The sequence below is a fragment of the Wasmannia auropunctata genome, unplaced genomic scaffold (genome assembly GCF_000956235.1).
Source record: "Wasmannia auropunctata unplaced genomic scaffold, wasmannia.A_1.0 LD336111.1, whole genome shotgun sequence".
In the NCBI taxonomy this organism is placed as follows: domain Eukaryota; kingdom Metazoa; phylum Arthropoda; class Insecta; order Hymenoptera; family Formicidae; genus Wasmannia; species Wasmannia auropunctata.
This window is the reverse complement of record NW_012026779.1, coordinates 374,899-375,322: the sequence shown is the minus strand read 5'-3', so window position 1 is coordinate 375,322 and position 424 is coordinate 374,899.

Sequence of the window (424 nt, the reverse complement as noted above, 5' to 3'; positions counted from 1 at the left end):
TTCGCGACTGTTTATTAATTATTACAAATATTTATTTAATACAATTGAATTCGACAGTTACTACAAAATCTTGAGCAAATTATTGCATGTTTTTTTAAACATTTATGTAAAATAGAAAACAACGTGATTCGCACCTCTCGTAAGTTATATAATTTGGTAAATTATAAAACATTAATAAAAATTCTGAAACAATCTGGCTATATATAATTAATATCTAATTGAAAATTTATAACCTTTCTTTCATTTTCATCAATTTTGTTGAAACTATTTATATTCTATACTATATTTTAGACCTGTAGATACTTGCTTAGTGAGTCTTTTCTTTACTTCACTAAAACTGGAAAATCTGTTTGAAACGAACTAATATCTTGAGGTAATTAAATACAAATTTACAAATCTCGTAACGTGTATCTCTGTAACGAGA